Here is an 18,676-nt window from a genome sequence, read left to right as displayed (position 1 = left end):
GAAGAAAGGGAGGGTACAGAGTTTAAGGGGCTGTGTGTTTGTGTGTGTATGTGTGTGTGTGTGTGTGTGTGTGTGTGTAACGTTGGTAGAATGCGTTGTTCCCCAACTTCCCCCGAGGAGGGGGAGAGCGGGGGGAATGGGGAGAGCGGGGGGGGGTCTTTCGGCAGAATCACTCTGGACCTAGTTTCAGAAGTCCTCATCTCTACAGCAGGCATAAGTAGGTGAAAGAAAGTGGGTGACTGGGTGTCGCTCAGCATGAAAAGAAATTACCTGTCCAATTACTGAGTGACACGGTAGCTCCCTGGACTTGGGACTACAACACAGGGGGTATTAATCACTATCATGTGGGATAATGTCACCGCTGACAGTGACAGAAGGGAACATCCACAGTCAACGACCTTCTTGGTACCTGGTGGATTGAGACAGTGGAGCAGCCGGTTCCTCAATACAATTATTTTTGTTTTGTTTTTTAAAACACATGACGTAAACACTGTGTGTGTGTGTGTGTGTGTGAGAATCTAACACCTGGCAGACATAACAAGGAGAGTTTAGAATTCACATGTGAAAAAACATTATTGGTACTGCTAGGCAGCTGGGGGTGAGACTGTGTAGCAGGCATGAAACAGACTCCTTCCCACAGCAGTGTACAGTCGGAAAAGGGAGGGCTGTCTGCCAATGCGTGACCTATCCCCTACATAGCCTAATACAAGTGTAACGGTGACGCTTTCACTCTGTCTCTGCGTGTGGTGCTGTGTGGTTTACACAGCCTTACAGGGACTCTATGGAAAGGGGGGGGGGAGACCAAGCTGCATGACAGATGGACACTCCATTCGCTTCCCGATGCGCAGCATTGCGTTGCAGAAACATGGTGTGAGTCGAACTGTACGCTGTAGACGGCTTGACAGAAATGCTAGCAGAACGTGAACGCTGAAACTCTTGTTGCAGACACGTCTCCAGATGATGCTGCGTAACATTTGACGCAACGACGCCGTGGGCGTGATAGAAGCGTAATCACGTCGTACTTCACTACAGGCAGACATGTAACTAATAGCGATTTGATGGAAAAACCCACTTTAAGTCTGAGAGAGAGTCAATGTGGAGGCTATATACAGGGGCACCGGTATAGAGTCAATGTGGAGGCTATATACAGGGGGTACCGGTACAGAGTCCGTGTGGAGGCTATATACAGGGGGTACCGGTATAGAGTCAATGTGGAGGCTATATACAGGGGGTACCGGTACAGAGTCCGTGTGGAGGCTATATACAGGAGGTACTGGTACAGAGTCAATGTGGAGGCTATATACAGGGGGTACCGGTACAGAGTCCGTGTGGAGGCTATATACAGGAGGTACTGGTACAGAGTCCGTGTGGAGGCTATATACAGGGGGTACCAGTACAGAGTCAATGTGGAGACTATATACAGGGTATTACGGTACAGAGTCAATGTGGAGGCTATATACAGGGTATTACGGTACAGAGTCAATGTACTGTTAGTCCAGGTAATTGAGGTAATATGGTTAATATGGGAAGAACCCCTTTCCTGGCGCTAATCACGTAGAATGTACAGCATATTGTTCCCTTGACCTCATTATAACCCCCTGGCAGAAATCTAATTAGCACAATAATACTAAATCCTCAAACACGCCACACGTTGTGCAGTCCAGACACTGTTGAGCAACAAGACAACAACCTTTTTCCAGGTAGTGCCTGTTTTTTTTTTCTGAGCATCCAACAGAAAAACAAATATTTCTGAAAGGTCCTATGATACACAGAACAACTGTTATCTAGAGTCAACAACGTTCTGCTTTTTTTAGCCGGAGGGCGGCTGGCTGATTCCAGACTTGGAGTCAAAGGAACACGCCACGGCCCCCCAAGTTGACATATCGAGCCTTTTGTCTGGGAGATTAAACCCGGGTTTGGTGGCGTGTTTGAGTTTCCATTGATAGTTTAATCTCTGTTTCATTATCAAACCAGACACCAGATTTTATTACTGTATCTGTGAAGAGGTTAATATTACTGACAGATCTGTTGTATACTAGACAGATTTACAGTTGTTTTCCTCAATACTACAAACATCTGTTGTTTACTAGACAGCTTTACAGTTGATTTCCTCAATACTACAACAAAAAGAAATTAACCTCAGTGACTAAGGAGATTATTGTTACTAGGAAGTGGGACCGACACTATACAAGACTAGTTACTAGGAACGACACTATACAAGACTAGTTACTAGGAACAACACTATACAAGACTAGTTACTAGGAACAACACTATACAAGACTAGTTACTAGAAACAACACTATACAAGACTAGTTACTAGGAAAAACACTATACAAGACTAGTTACTAGGAACTGGGACCGACACTATACAAGACTAGTTACTAGGAACAACACTATACAAGACTAGTTACTAGGAACAACACTATACAAGACTAGTTACTAGGAAAAACACTATACAAGACTAGTTACTAGGAACTGGGACAGACACTATACAAGACTAGTTACTAGGAACGACACTATACAAGACTAGTTACTAGGAACGACACTATACAAGACTAGTTACTAGGAACTAATGCAAGATGAGACTAGTTACTAGGAAGTGGGACCGACACTATACAAGACTAGTTACTAGGAACTGGGACCGACACTATACAAGACTAGTTACTAGCAACAACACTATACAAGACTAGTTACTAGGAACGACACTATACAAGACTAGTTACTAGGAAGTGGGGCCGACACTATACAAGCCTAGTTACTAGGAACAACACTATACAAGACTAGTTACTAGGAACGACACTATACAAGACTAGATACTAGGAACTCGGAACGACACTATACAAGACTAGTTACTAGGAAGTGGGAACGACACTATACAAGACTAGTTACTAGGAAATGGGACCGACACTATACAAGACTAGTTACTAGGAACTGGGAACAACACTATACAAGACTAGTTACTAGGAACTGGGAACGACACTATACAAGACTAGTTACTAGGAACTGGGAACGACACTATACAAGACTAGTTACTAGGAACTAGGCAAAACACTATACAAGACTAGTTACTAGGAATGACACTATACAAGACTAGTTACTAGGAACAACACTATACAAGACTAGTTACTAGGAAGTGGGAACGACACTATACAAGACTAGTTACTAGGAAGTGGGAACGACACTATACAAGACTAGTTACTAGGAAGTGGGAACGACACTATACAAGACTAGTTACTAGGAAGTGGGACCGACACTATACAAAACTAGTTACTAGGAACTGGGAACGACACTATACAAGACTAGTTACTAGGAAGGACACTATACAAGACTAGTTACTAGGAAGTGGGAACGACACTATACAAGACTAGTTACTAGGAACGACACTATACAAGACTAGTTACTAGGAAGTGGGAACGACACTATACAAGACTAGTTACTAGGAAGTGCCACCTCGGCAAGACGGAGCTGCTCTTCCTCCCGGGGAAGGACTGCCCGTTCCATGATCTCGCCATCACGGTTGACAACTCCATTGTGTCCTCCTCCCAGACGGCTAAGAACCTTGGCGTGATCCTGGACAACACCCTGTCGTTCTCAACTAACATCAAGGCGGTGGCCCGTTCCTGTAGGTTCATGCTCTACAACATCCGCAGAGTACGACCCTGCCTCACACAGGAAGCGGCGCAGGTCCTAATCCAGGCACTTGTCATCTCCCGTCTGGATTACTGCAACTCGCTGTTGGCTGGGCTCCCTGCCTGTGCCATTAAACCCCTACAACTCATCCAGAACGCCGCAGCCCGTCTGGTGTTCAACCTTCCCAAGTTCTTTCACGTCACCCCGCTCCTCCGCTCTCTCCACTGGCTTCCAGTTGAAGCTCGCATCCGCTACAAGACCATGGTGCTTGCCTACGGAGCTGTGAGGGGAACGGCACCTCAGTACCTCCAGGCTCTGATCAGGCCCTACACCCAAACAAGGGCACTGCGTTCATCCACCTCTGGCCTGCTCGCCTCCCTACCACTGAGGAAGTACAGTTCCCGCTCAGCCCAGTCAAAACTGTTCGCTGCTCTGGCCCCCCAATGGTGGAACAAACTCCCTCACGACGCCAGGACAGCGGAGTCAATCACCACCTTCCGGAGACACCTGAAACCCCACCTCTTTAAGGAATACCTAGGATAGGATAAAGTAATCCTTCTCACCCCCCTTTAAAAGATTTAGATGCACTATTGTAAAGTGGCTGTTCCACTGGATGTCATAAGGTGAATGCACCAATTTGTAAGTCGCTCTGGATAAGAGCGTCTGCTAAATGACTTAAATGTAAATGTAAATGTAAGTGGGAACGACACTATACAAGACTAGTTACTAGGAAGTGGGAACGACACTATACAAGACTAGTTACTAGGAACGACACTATACAAGACTAGTTACTAGGAAGTGGGAACGACACTATACAAGACTAGTTACTAGGAACGACACTATACAAGACTAGTTACTAGGATTGGGAGTCCCGTAGGGCGGCGCACAATTGGCCCAGCGTTGTCCAGGTTTGGCTGGGATAGGCCGTCATTGAAAAAAAAGAATTTGTTCTTAACTGTAAATATGTAAATAGCTGTTGATGTTTTTGCAAGTGCTATATATGCCAAAATAGCATCATTGCTGATGTGAGTGACAAAGTAATGGTAACATTTAATTAGCTTTGTTAAACCGATAGTAACAGTGAATTTATTTAGTTTTTTAAGTGGAGATCTCTCAACTATCATTCTCACCGCAGCACCTTGGTAATAGTCAGTAACAAATAGCGTGACATTTGGTTACCACGGTGACGTAATCCTGTGGTTGAAATTTTACCCTGAAAAACAACAATTGTTTGACTTTTTTCAAATCCAATGTATTTTCCACATAGATTCCACGTCAAAATATATTGATAAATTACATTTATGAATATATTTTTTATTTATTTTAATATATTTTTTATTTATTCCATTTATTTAATTGATTACAACCAGTTTTTTTGCTCAGTGGGATTACCAGTAATAGAAGTTACAGTATCTTCAACGTCATTGGTTATTTTACTTACTTCAGTTCAAAGTTCAGCTAATAGCTTCTGATAAATGACCGAAATGTACTGTCAAATTAAATAGCTGAAAATAGCAGCAGAGGTTTCTGGACTACAGGTTAAACAAATTGTTCCAGAATTCAGGATAAAAAAAAAAAAATCCATGACTCTGTTTGTTCACGTCTAACCAGGCTGATCCACTCGTTCGTTCTTTCTCTCTCGTCTCTTTTTTTCCAGGGAATTGAACCGTCGACAGGCCCGACCAGAAGCACCATGACCAGTGTTAACTCCCCCGCCTGCCTCCTGGCTCGTAACCAGTTCTATCGAAGTAAAGATAAACCCTATTTTTAAACCTTGACTTTGTCTCGTTCATTATTGAACTTGGACAGACAACTGGTTTAGTCTGGGTGTTGGTGTTTGTTTGATAGAGGATATGAAGAGTCACCGGAGGACACGTGTTAACTTAATGGAGAATTACTGTCAAACTCTGCACTTTAACTTTTGAACCTTCGTGAAATAAATACTTAACTACAGGGTGTCTTTTATACACTCCGGTTTATGTTTGATGAGCATTTGGTTGACTGAACTTTGACCTCACTATCAACCCCTGGTCTAAAGAATACATGACTCGTTTATATTGACTGTAGTCTAGTTCCTCTGCTATTTATAAACAGAGGACAAACTCCAAAAAAACGTAACATTTCAGAGTTGGATTCAACCTTTATTTTAACCAGGTTGTCCCGTTGTGGTCAATATAACTCATTTTCAAGGAAGACCTGGCCAAGAAGGCAGCTCAAGTAAAAACCAAAGAAGGCCTTGGTCTTCATCTGTCATTGATCATTTGATTACACACACAACATTCAAAATCACCCTAAAGTATGGCCATCCATCCAGCCTCGGCCTACAGTACATCCTAACCCCATCCATCCAGCCTCGGCCTACAGTACATCCTAACCCCATCCAGCCTCGGCCTACAGTACATCCTAACCCCATCCATCCAGCCTCGGCCTACAGTACATCCTAACCCCATCCCAGTACATCCTAACCCCATCCAGCCTCGGCCTACAGTACATCCTAACCCCATCCAGCCTCGGCCTACAGTACATCCTAACCCCATCCAGCCTCGGCCTACAGTACATCCTAACCCCATCCAGCCTAACCCCATCCAGCCTCGGCCTACAGTACATCCTAACCCCATCCATCCAGCCTCGGCCTACAGTACATCCTAACCCCATCCATCCAGCCTCGGCCTACAGTACATCCTAACCCCATCCAGCCTCGGCCTACAGTACATCCTAACCCCATCCAGCCTCGGCCTACAGTACATCCTAACCCCATCCAGCCTCGGCCTACAGTACATCCTAACCCCATCCAGCCTACAGTACATCCTAAACCCATCCAGCCTCGGCCTACAGTACATCCTAACCCCATCCAGCCTCGGCCTACAGTACATCCTAACCCCATCCATCCAGCCTCGGCCTACAGTACATCCTAAACCCATCCAGCCTCGGCCTACAGTACATCCTAACCCCATCCAGCCTCGGCCTACAGTACATCCTAACCCCATCCATCCAGCCTCGGCCTACAGTACATCCTAACCCCATCTAGCCTCGGCCTACAGTACATCCTAACCCCATCCATCCAGCCTCGGCCTACAGTAAATCCTAACCCCATCCAGCCTCGGCCTACAGTAAATCCTAACCCCATCCATCCAGCCTCGGCCTACAGTACATCCTAACCCCATCCAGCCTCGGCCTACAGTACATCCTAACCCCATCCATCCAGCCTCGGCCTACAGTACATCCTAACCCCATCCATCCAGCCTCGGCCTACAGTAAATCCTAACCCCATCCAGCCTCGGCCTACAGTACATCCTAACCCCATCCATCCAGCCTCGGCCTACAGTACATCCTAACCCCATCCATCCAGCCTCGGCCTACAGTACATCCTAACCCCATCCATCCAGTCTCGGCCTACAGTAAATCCTAACCCCATCCATCCTCGGCCTACAGTACATCCTAACCCCACCCAGCCTCGGCCTACAGTACATCCTAACCCCATCCAGCCTCGGCCTACAGTACATCCTAACCCCACCCAGCCTCGGCCTACAGTACATCCTAACCCCATCCAGCCTCGGCCTACAGTACATCCTAACCCCATCCATCCAGCCTCGGCCTACAGTAAATCCTAACCCCATCCAGCCTCGGCCTACAGTACATCCTAACCCCATCCATCCAACCTCGGCCTACAGTACAGCCTAACCCCATCCAGTCTCGGCCTACAGTACATCCTAACCCCATCCATCCAGCCTCGGCCTATAGTACATCCTAACCCCATCCATCCAGCCTCGGCCTATAGTACATCCTAACCCCATCCAGCCCCGGCCTACAGTACATCCTAACCCCATCCATCCAGCCTCGGCCTATAGTACATCCTAACCCCATCCAGCCCCGGCCTACAGTACATCCTAACCCCATCCAGCCCCGGCCTACAGTACATCCTAACCCCATCCAGCCTCGGCCTACAGTACATCCTAACCCCATCCAGCCTCGGCCTACAGTAAATCCTAACCCCATCCAGCCTCGGCCTACAGTAAATCCTAACCCCATCCAGCCTCGGCCTACAGTACATCCTAACCCCATCCAGCCTCAGCCTACAGTAAATCCTAACCCCATCCAGCCTCAGCCTACAGTAAATCCTAACCCCATCCATCCAGCCTCGGCCTACAGTACATCCTAACCCCATCCATCTAGCCCGGTCCTACAGTAAATCCTAACCCCATCCAGCCTCGGCCTACAGTACATCCTAACCCCATCCAGCCTCGGCCTACAGTAAATCCTAACCCCATCCAGCCCCGGCCTACAGTACATCCTAACCCCATCCAGCCTCGGCCTACAGTACATCCTAACCCCATCCATCCAGCCTCGGCCTACAGTAAATCCTAACCCCATCCAGCCTCGGCCTACAGTACATCCTAACCCCATCCAGCCTCGGCCTACAGTACATCCTAACCCCACCCAGCCTCGGCCTACAGTACATCCTAACCCCACCCAGCCTCGGCCTACAGTACATCCTAACCTCACCCAGCCTCGGCCTACAGTAAATCCTAACCCCATCCATCCAGCCTCGGCCTACAGTACATCCTAACCCCATCCAGCCTCGGCCTACAGTACATCCTAACCCCATCCATCCAGCCTCGGCCTACAGTACATCCTAACCCCATCCATCCAGCCTCGGCCTACAGTACATCCTAACCCCATCCATCCAGCCTCAGCATACAGTAAATCCTAACCCCATCCAGCCTCAGCCTACAGTAAATCCTAACCCCATCCATCCAGCCTCGGCCTACAGTACATCCTAACCCCATCCAGCCTCGGCCTACAGTACATCCTAACCCCATCCAGCCTCGGCCTACAGTACATCCTAACCCCATCCAGCCTCGGCCTACAGTAAATCCTAACCCCATCCAACAGTACATCCTAACCCCATCCAGCCTCGGCCTACAGTAAATCCTAACCCCATCCATCCAGCCTCGGCCTACAGTACATCCTAACCCCATCCATCCAGCCTCGGCCTACAGTACATCCTAACCCCATCCAGCCTCAGCCTACAGTAAATCCTAACCCCATCCAGCCTCGGCCTACAGTAAATCCTAACCCCATCCAGCCTCGGCCTACAGTACATCCTAATCCCATCCAGCCTCGGCCTACAGTACATCCTAACCCCATCCATCCAGCCTCGGCCTACAGTACATCCTAACCCCATCCATCCAGCCTCGGCCTACAGTACATCCTAACCCCATCCATCCAGCCTCAGCCTACAGTAAATCCTAACCCCATCCATCCAGCCTCGGCCTACAGTAAATCCTAACCCCATCCAGCCTCGGCCTACAGTACATCCTAACCCCATCCAGCCTCGGCCTACAGTAAATCCTAACCCCATCCACCCAGCCTCGGCCTACAGTAAATCCTAACCCCATCCAGCCTCGGCCTACAGTACATCCTAACCCCATCCAGCCTCGGCCTACAGTACATCCTAACCCCATCCAGCCTCGGCCTACAGTACATCCTAACCCCATCCAGCCTCGGCCTACAGTAAATCCTAACCCCATCCAGCCTCGGCCTACAGTACATCCTAACCCCATCCAGCCTCGGCCTACAGTAAATCCTAACCCCATCCAGCCTCAGCCTACAGTAAATCCTAACCCCATCCAGCCTCGGCCTACAGTAAATCCTAACCCCATCCAGCCTCGGCCTACAGTACATCCTAATCCCATCCAGCCTCGGCCTACAGTACATCCTAACCCCATCCATCCAGCCTCGGCCTACAGTACATCCTAACCCCATCCATCCAGCCTCGGCCTACAGTACATCCTAACCCCATCCATCCAGCCTCAGCCTACAGTAAATCCTAACCCCATCCATCCAGCCTCGGCCTACAGTAAATCCTAACCCCATCCAGCCTCGGCCTACAGTACATCCTAACCCCATCCAGCCTCGGCCTACAGTAAATCCTAACCCCATCCACCCAGCCTCGGCCTACAGTAAATCCTAACCCCATCCAGCCTCGGCCTACAGTACATCCTAACCCCATCCAGCCTCGGCCTACAGTACATCCTAACCCCATCCAGCCTCGGCCTACAGTACATCCTAACCCCATCCAGCCTCGGCCTACAGTACATCCTAACCCCACCCAGCCTCGGCCTACAGTAAATCCTAACCCCACACTACACAGTGTACAGCAAGCAGTTTAGCAGTTACACCGGCAGTCCCTGGTGGCATTACACTAATAAAACCAAAAGCTTACCTTTACTAAGAAGAGTTTCAGTGTTGGATAGCCATAGCCAGCTAGCTAACATAGCATCCCTCTGTTTGAGCCTGGTGTTTGAGTAGGCTAAATTAGCTAGCTGCATTCGCTAGCTAGATAAGTGAAAGTGAAAAGAAATACAACTAAATATAGCTCCCTCTCTCTTGCTTCTCTTACATTTTTTAAGAAATTAATTTGTTCAAAACTGTTCAACTATTGTCTTTCTCTCTCTTTGAGTCAACAACTCATCACATTTTATGCACCGCAGTGCTAGCTAGCTGTAGCTTATTCTTTCAGTACTAGATTCATCCTCTGATCCTTTCATTGGATGGACAATATGTCAGTTCATGATACAAGAGCTCTGATAGGTTGGAAGACATCCTCCTGAAGTTCTCATAATTACTGTGTATGGAAGGGGGTGAGAACTCCCGAGTGGTGCAGCGGTCTAAGGCACTGCATCTCAGTACAAGAGGCTTCACTACAGTCCCTGGTTCAAATCCAGGCTGTATCACATCTGGCTGTGATTGGGAGTCCCATAGGGTGGTGCACAATTGGCCCAGTGTCGTCTGGGTTTGGCCGGGGTAGGCCATCATTGTAAATAAGAATTTGTTCTTAACTGACTTGCCTATTTAAATAACAACAAAAAATAAAAATAAGCGTTCTAGGTTTGAAGTCAATGTACCTAAAGGAGGATGGAAGCTAGCTGTCCTCCAGCTACACCATGGTGCTACACCAGAGGGTGCTGTTGGGGCTACTGTAGACCTTTGTCGTTTAAATCAATTATTTGGTGACATGTTAATATATTCAGTATAGTTTTATCTAAAAATTATAACTTTTTTTTTATTGTGTCACTATTTTAATTATTTTTTTAAATTATTCACTGAGGATGGTCCTCCCCTTCCTCCTCTGAGGAGCCTCCACTTTGAAGCTGATAACAGTTGCTGCAGCCATCTTCATTATGACACTACTACAACACACGCTAGCTAACATTGTGACACTACTACAACACACGCTAGCTAACATTGTGACACTACTACAACACAAGCTAGCTAACATTGTCACACTACTACAACACAAGCTAGCTAACATTGTCACACTACTACAACACAAGCTAGCTAACCTCGTGACACTACTACAACACAAGCTAGCTAACCTCGTGACACTACTACAACACACGCTAGCTAACATCGTGACACTACTACAACACACGCTAGCTAACATTGTGACACTACTACAACACATGCTAGCTAACATCGTGACACTACTACAACACACGCTAGCTAACATCGTGACACTACTACAACACACGCTAGCTAACATTGTGACACTACTACAACACACGCTAGCTAACATCGTGACACTACTACAACACACGCTAGCTAACATCGTGACACTACTACAACACACGCTAGCTAACATTGTGACACTACTACAACACAAGCTAGCTAACATTGTGACACTACTACAACACATGCTAGCTAACATTGTGACACTACTACAACACAAGCTAGCTAACATCGTGACACTACTACAACACACGCTAGCTAACATTGTGACACTACTACAACACAAGCTAGCTAACATTGTGACACTACTACAACACAAGCTAGCTAACATTGTGACACTACTACAACACAACCTAGCTAAAGAAAATCTGAAGATGAAATCAGATGATGATTATTAAGATTATTGTAAAGATTAAATAGAAATTAAAACAACATTTAATTTAAAAAACATACATTTGTATAAATCCTTGGGGAAGGCCTAGAAGGCCCTGACGGTTCCCCACTGATACAGATAGACTGAGCAACCAGGAATGTCTCTGAAGAGCTGCATGTGAATGTGGTTATCTGAAATGTGATAGTCACTGTTTTATCTCTCTCCATATAGTCACTGTTTTATCTCTCTTCGTAGAGTCACTGTGTTATCTCTCTCTTTATAGTCACTGTTTAATCTCTCTCTCTAAAGTCACTGTTTTATCTCTCTGTAAAGTCACTGTTTTATCTCTCTCCATATAGTCACTGTTTTATCTCTCTCCATATAGTCACTGTTTTATGTCTCTCTGTATAGTCACTATTTTATCTCTCTCTCTATATAGTCACTGTTTTATCTCTCTCTGTAGTCACTGTTTTATCTCTCTCCATATAGTCACTGTTTTATCTCTCTCTCTATATAGTCACTGTTTTATCTCTCTCTGTAGTCACTGTTTTATCTCTCTCCATATAGCCACTGTTTTATCTCTCTCTTTATAGTCACTGTTTTATCTCTCTCCATATAGTCACTGTTTTATCTCTCTCTGTAAAGTCACTATTTTATCTCTCTCCGTATAGTCACTGTTTTATCTCTCTCCATATAGTCACTGTTTTATCTCTCTCTCTATATAGTCACTGTTTTATCTCTCTCTGTAGTCACTGTTTTATCTCTCTCCATATAGTCACTGTTTTATCTCTCTCTTTATAGTCACTGTTTTATCTCTCTCTGTAAAGTCACTGTTTTATCTCTCTCCATATAGTCACTGTTTTATCTCTCTCCATATAGTCACTGTTTTATCTCTCTCCATATAGTCACTGTTTTATCTCTCTCTGTAAAGTCACTGTTTTATCTCTCTCTGTAGTCACTGTTTTATCTCTCTCTGTAGTCACTGTTTTATCTCTCTCTGTAGTCACTGTTTTATCTCTCTCCATATAGTCACTGTTTTATCTCTCTCTTTATAGTCACTGTTTTATCTCTCTCCATATAGTCACTGTTTTATCTCTCTCTGTAAAGTCACTATTTTATCTCTCTCCGTATAGTCACTGTTTTATCTCTCTCCATATAGTCACTGTTTTATCTCTCTCTGTAGTCACTGTTTTATCTCTCTCTGTAGTCACTGTTTTATCTCTCTCCTTTATAGTCACTGTTTTATCTCTCTCTTTATAGTCACTGTTTTATCTCTCTCTGTAAAGTCACTGTTTTATCTCTCTCCATATAGTCACTGTTTTATCTCTCTCCATATAGTCACTGTTTTATCTCTCTCCATATAGTCACTGTTTTATCTCTCTCCATATAGTCACTGTTTTATCTCTCTCTGTAAAGTCACTGTTTTATCTCTCTCTGTAGTCACTGTTTTATCTCTCTCTGTAGTCACTGTTTTATCTCTCTCCAGATAGTCACTGTTTTATCTCTCTCTATATAGTCACTGTTTTATCTCTCTCCATATAGTCACTGTTTTATCTCTCTCTATATAGTCACTGTTTTATCTCTCTCTATATAGTCACTGTTTTATCTCTCTCCATATAGTCACTGTTTTATCTCTCTCTCTATATAGTCACTGTTTTATCTCTCTCCGTAGAGTCACTGTTTTATCTCTCTCTCTATATAGTCACTGTTTTATCTCTCTCCATATAGTCACTGTTTTATCTCTCTCTATATAGTCACTGTTTTATCTCTCTCTGTAGAGTCACTGTTTTATCTCTCTCCATATAGTCACTGTTTTATCTCTCTCTGTAGTCAATGTTTTATCTCTCTCCGTAGAGTCACTGTTTTATCTCTCTCTATATAGTCACTGTTTTATCTCTCTCCATATAGTCACTGTTTTATCTCTCTCTGTAGTCAATGTTTTATCTCTCTCCGTAGAGTCACTGTTTTATCTCTCTCTATATAGTCACTGTTTTATCTCTCTCCATATAGTCACTGTTTTATCTCTCTCCGTAGAGTCACTGTTTTATCTCTCTCCGTAGAGTCACTGTTTTATCTCTCTCCATATAGTCACTGTTTTATCTCTCTCCATATAGTCACTGTTTTATCTCTCTCTATATAGTCACTGTTTTATCTCTCTCTGTAGAGTCACTGTTTTATCTCTCTCCATATAGTCACTGTTTTATCTCTCTCCATATAGTCACTGTTTTATCTCTCTCTGTAGTCAATGTTTTATCTCTCTCCGTAGAGTCACTGTTTTATCTCTCTCCATATAGTCACTGTTTTATCTCTCTCTGTAGAGTCACTGTTTTATCTCTCTCCATATAGTCACTGTTTTATCTCTCTCCATATAGTCACTGTTTTATCTCTCTCTGTAGTCAATGTTTTATCTCTCTCCGTAGAGTCACTGTTTTATCTCTCTCTATATAGTCACTGTTTTATCTCTCTGTAAAGTCACTGTTTTATCTCTCTCTATATAGTCACTGTTTTATCTCTCTCCATATAGTCACTGTTTTATCTCTCTCCGTAGAGTCACTGTTTTATCTCTCTCCGTAGAGTCACTGTTTTATCTCTCTCTCTATATAGTCACTGTTTTATCTCTCTCCGGATAGTCACTGTTGTATCTCTTTCCATAGACAAAACAAGCCCTACAGAGAGTATAAAGCCTACTGCAGTCTACAGCCTCTCTGATTGGTCAATGCTCCAAGTACTGGTCTGGGTGACCATGTCAACACAACCAGGTGACTGAACCGTCCTATTCTCCACACTACTCCTTTAATGATGACATCACACTAGACTGGTGCTGTCTGTCTTCTACTTTGTATTGTCACCTGTCATTTGTTACTACTTTTAATTTTTTTTTTTTTTTAACATTTTTACCTTTATTTAACCAGGCAAGTCAGTTAAGAACACATTCTTATTTTCAATGACGGCCTGGGAACAGTGGGTTAACTGCCTGTTCAGGGGCAGAACGACAGATTTGTACCTTGTCAGCTCGGGGGTTTGAACTCGCAACCTTCCGGTTACAACGCTCTAACCACTAGGCTACGCTGCCGCCCCGGCAGTACTAACCACTTCATATCCTCCTCAGGGTTCCCAGGAGCAGGGGGGATATCTAAAGGATGGTGGGTCAGTGTGGTTCTGGGGAGCCCCAAACCACGCACCGTCCAGCGCCCCCCCCCTCCAGCCCACCCTCACCCGGCGCCCCCAGTCCAGCACCCTGGTCCAGCGCCCCAGCCCACCACCCCTCCAGCCCACCCGGCGCCCCCAGTCCAGCACCCCGGTCCAGCGCCCCAGCCCACCACCCCTCCAGCCCACCCTCACCCGGCACCCCCAGCCAACAGAGCGGTCCAGTAAAGACACACCACCACCAATCAACAGGTTGAAACACACAAAGGGAGAAGACACCTTCCACCCTGTCTGTCCTCTCAGCACAGAAATATGGACTTGATCAAGCCAGTCGGTGTTGGACCTGTTTTACATTTTGCATCACACAAAAAGAAGCGATTTCTGCAAGCGCTCTCTAAAACAGACGTCAGCCTTTATTCAACCTCTATTCGCCGAAGCGTTACAGATCGCACGCTATCGAAATTTCTGATTGAGCCGACATATTTCAGCGTTTTACCGTGAATGCAGTCTCCACTAACATCGCCTTTTAAAATGTAAATCACGCCGTAACGCTGAACTTCCGCGATATGGATTGAAAAGACCCCCCTTTGTATATTATTCCATACATTGATATAAGATGTGAATTCAATCAAACACACAGTCCAGTTATACCCCCCCCCCCCCTGCCCCTACTCTCCTCTTTCTTTGATTAATTTTCCCCCCTCACTTCCTTCCTTCGTTTCATAACTGGTCCGCAGCCTGTTCTTCTCTGTGCAGCACCACTGAAGGGACAAGATGTTTCCCCTTTTCTCCTGATACTGGCTGGTTGCCAGGCAACAATATGGGAACATTCATACATGAGTGGAATAAAACAACTGCGTTTAGATCAGACCATAGAGCAACAACAACAACACAAAGGTATAGACATTAATCAAATAAGATCTGATTACAGATCAGATTCACCAAACTCCTACAGCAGGAACCTGTTGACATGAGTCAGATTCGGATTTGTTTACTGTAACAGTATTTGCTTTCGGAGCAGCATGGTAGTTGAATAAAATCTCCTTGTACATTGCAAGAACCTGTTAGAGAGAGCTAGAGAGAGAGACAGGCAGCAGAAACCTGTAGCCTGGTTCAGAGCTAGAGAGAGAGACAGGCAGCAGAAACCTGTAGCCTGGTTCAGAGCTAGAGAGAGACAGGCAGCAGAAACCTGTAGCCTGGTTCAGAGCTAGAGAGAGACAGGCAGCAGAAACCTGTAGCCTGGTTCAGAGCTAGAGAGAGACAGGCAGCAGAAACCGATTGCCTGATTCAGAGCTAGAGAGAGACAGGCAGCAGAAACCTGTTGCCTGGTTCAGAGCTAGAGAGAGACAGGCAGCAGAAACCTGTTAGAGAGAGCTAGAGAGAGACAGGCAGCAGAAACCTGTTAGAGAGAGCTAGAGAGAGACAGGCAGCAGAAACCTGTTGCCTGGTTCAGAGCTAGAGAGAGACAGGCAGCAGAAACCTGTTAGAGAGAGCTAGAGAGAGACAGGCAGCAGAAACCTGTTGCCTGGTTCAGAGCTAGAGAGAGACAGGCAGCAGAAACCTGTTAGCCTGGAGAGCTAGAGAGAGACAGGCAGCAGAAACCGGTTGCCTGGTTCAGAGCTAGAGAGAGAGACAGGCAGCAAAAACCTGTAGCCTGGTTCAGAGCTAGAGAGAGACAGGCAGCAGAAACCGGTTGCCTGGTTCAGAGCTAGAGAGAGACAGGCAGCAGAAACCTGTTAGAGAGAGCTAGAGAGAGACAGAGAGAGACAGACAGCAGAAACCTGCTAGAGAGAGACAGGCAGCAGAAACCTGTTGCCTGGTTCAGAGCTAGAGAGAGACAGGCAGCAGAAACCTGTTAGAGAGAGCTAGAGAGAGACAGGCAGCAGAAACCTGTAGCCTGGTTCAGAGCTAGAGAGAGACAGGCAGCAGAAACCTGTTGCCTAGTTCAGAGCTAGAGAGAGACAGGCAGGAGAAACCTGTTGCCTAGTTCAGAGCTAGAGAGAGACAGGCAGCAGAAACCTGTTAGAGAGAGCTAGAGAGAGACAGGCAGCAGAAACCTGTTGCCTAGTTCAGAGCGAGAGAGAGACAGGCAGCAGAAACCTGTTGCCTGGTTCAGAGCTAGAGAGAGAGACAGGCAGCAGAAACCTGTTGCTTGGTTCAGAGCTAGAGAGAGACAGGCAGCAGAAACCTGTAGCCTGGTTCAGAGCTAGAGAGAGACAGGCAGCAGAAACCTGTTGCCTGGTTCAGAGCTAGAGAGAGACAGGCAGCAGAAACCTGTTGCCTAGTTCAGAGCTAGAGAGAGACAGGCAGCAGAAACCTGTAGCTTGGTTCAGGCTAGAGAGAGAGACAGGCAGCAGAAACCTGTAGCCTGGTTCAGAGCTAGAGAGAGAGACAGGCAGCAGAAACCTGTTGCCTGGTTCAGAGCTAGAGAGAGACAGGCAGCAGAAACCTGTTGCTTGGTACAGGCTAGAGAGAGACAGGCAGCAGAAACCTGTTGCTTGGTTCAGGCTAGAGAGAGAGACAGGCAGCAGAAACCTGTAGCCTGGTTCAGAGCTAGAGAGAGACAGGCAGCAGAAACCTGTAGCCTGGTTCAGAGCTAGAGAGAGACAGGCAGCAGAAACCTGTAGCCTGGTTCAGAGCTAGAGAGAGACAGGCAGCAGACACCTGTAGCCTGGTTGAGAGCTAGAGAGAGAGACAGGCAGCAGAAACCTGTTGCTTGGTTCAGAGCTAGAGAGAGACAGGCAGCAGAAACCTGTTAGAGAGAGCTAGAGAGAGACAGGCAGCAGAAACCGGTTGCCTGGTTCAGAGCTAGAGAGAGAGACAGGCAGCAAAAACCTGTAGCCTGGTTCAGAGCTAGAGAGAGACAGGCAGCAGACACCTGTAGCCTGGTTGAGAGCTAGAGAGAGAGACAGGCAGCAGAAACCTGTTGCTTGGTTCAGAGCTAGAGAGAGACAGGCAGCAGAAACCTGTTAGAGAGAGCTAGAGAGAGACAGGCAGCAGAAACCTGTTAGAGAGAGCTAGAGAGAGACAGGCAGCAGAAACCTGTTGCCTGGTTCAGAGCTAGAGAGAGACAGGCAGCAGAAACCTGTTAGAGAGAGACAGGCAGCAGAAACCGGTTGCCTGGTTCAGAGCTAGAGAGAGAGACAGGCAGCAAAAACCTGTAGCCTGGTTCAGAGCTAGAGAGAGACAGGCAGCAGACACCTGTAGCCTGGTTGAGAGCTAGAGAGAGAGACAGGCAGCAGAAACCTGTTGCTTGGTTCAGAGCTAGAGAGAGACAGGCAGCAGAAACCTGTTAGAGAGAGCTAGAGAGAGACAGGCAGCAGAAACCTGTTAGAGAGAGCTAGAGAGAGACAGGCAGCAGAAACCTGTTGCCTGGTTCAGAGCTAGAGAGAGACAGGCAGCAGAAACCTGTTAGAGAGAGCTAGAGAGAGACAGGCAGCAGAAACCGGTTGCCTGGTTCAGAGCTAGAGAGAGAGACAGGCAGCAAAAACCTGTAGCCTGGTTCAGAGCTAGAGAGAGACAGGCAGCAGAAACCGGTTGCCTGGTTCAGAGCTAGAGAGAGACAGGCAGCAGAAACCTGTTAGAGAGAGCTAGAGAGAGACAGGCAGCAGAAACCTGCTAGAGAGAGACAGGCAGCAGAAACCTGTTGCCTTGTTCAGAGCTAGAGAGAGACAGGCAGCAGAAACCTGTAGCCTGGTTCAGAGCTAGAGAGAGACAGGCAGCAGAAACCTGTAGCCTGGTTCAGAGCTAGAGAGAGACAGGCAGCAGAAACCTGTAGCCTGGTTCAGAGCTAGAGAGAGACAGGCAGCAGAAACCTGTAGCCTGGTTCAGAGCTAGAGAGAGACAGGCAGCAGAAACCGGTTGCCTGATTCAGAGCTAGAGAGAGACAGGCAGCAGAAACCTGTTAGAGAGAGCTAGAGAGAGACAGGCAGCAGAAACCTGTTGCCTGGTTCAGAGCTAGAGAGAGACAGGCAGCAGAAACCTGTTAGAGAGAGCTAGAGAGAGACAGGCAGC

At 46.5% G+C, this 18,676-nt stretch overlaps 1 long non-coding RNA gene across 1 annotated transcript in view; it reads left to right on the top strand.

The window, feature by feature from the left end:
- LOC115123224 (uncharacterized) overlaps positions 1-16,216 on the top strand; it is a 20,917-nt gene extending 4,701 nt beyond the window's left edge. The window contains exons 2-4 of the long non-coding RNA XR_010460107.1: positions 5,288-5,378; positions 14,170-14,274; positions 14,625-16,216. This is a non-coding gene — a long non-coding RNA (uncharacterized LOC115123224). The remainder of the gene's footprint in view (positions 1-5,287; positions 5,379-14,169; positions 14,275-14,624) is intronic.
- The last annotated feature ends 2,460 nt before the right edge of the window (positions 16,217-18,676 follow it).

Source organism: Oncorhynchus nerka, linkage group LG20, assembly GCF_034236695.1.
Source record: "Oncorhynchus nerka isolate Pitt River linkage group LG20, Oner_Uvic_2.0, whole genome shotgun sequence".
Classification (NCBI taxonomy): domain Eukaryota; kingdom Metazoa; phylum Chordata; class Actinopteri; order Salmoniformes; family Salmonidae; genus Oncorhynchus; species Oncorhynchus nerka.
This window is presented reverse-complemented; position numbering and strand designations above follow the sequence as displayed.